General features: G+C 37.8%; 1 long non-coding RNA gene across 1 annotated transcript; it reads left to right on the top strand.

Moving 5' to 3' along the window:
- On the top strand, window positions 1–213 carry LOC104775668. The gene is made up of 2 exons (XR_766035.1): window positions 1–42; window positions 133–213. It is a non-coding gene; the product is annotated as an uncharacterized LOC104775668 (long non-coding RNA).
- The last annotated feature ends 28 nt before the right edge of the window (window positions 214–241 follow it).

Consider the following 241-nt stretch of genomic DNA (forward strand, 5'->3'; position numbering starts at 1 on the left):
AGGACACAGTACCTGAGAAGCAGAGGCATCTTAGTTTGGAAGGTTCTACAAATTCTTTATCTTGAATAAGAAGGTTCACTCTAAAGATGAGGCTTTAGAATTGATATATTTATCTCTATAAATCTTTTGCAGCTTGATAACAGAGGAACTGCAAGACGTGGGCTGAAGTTTGAATCTTGGATCAAGAATAACTGTGGATATGTTGATGCAGAAGATCAAGTAACCGGAGCCAAATGGCTAA

Source organism: Camelina sativa, unplaced genomic scaffold (genome assembly GCF_000633955.1).
Source record: "Camelina sativa cultivar DH55 unplaced genomic scaffold, Cs unpScaffold27098, whole genome shotgun sequence".
NCBI classification, from domain to species: Eukaryota; Viridiplantae; Streptophyta; class Magnoliopsida; order Brassicales; family Brassicaceae; genus Camelina; species Camelina sativa.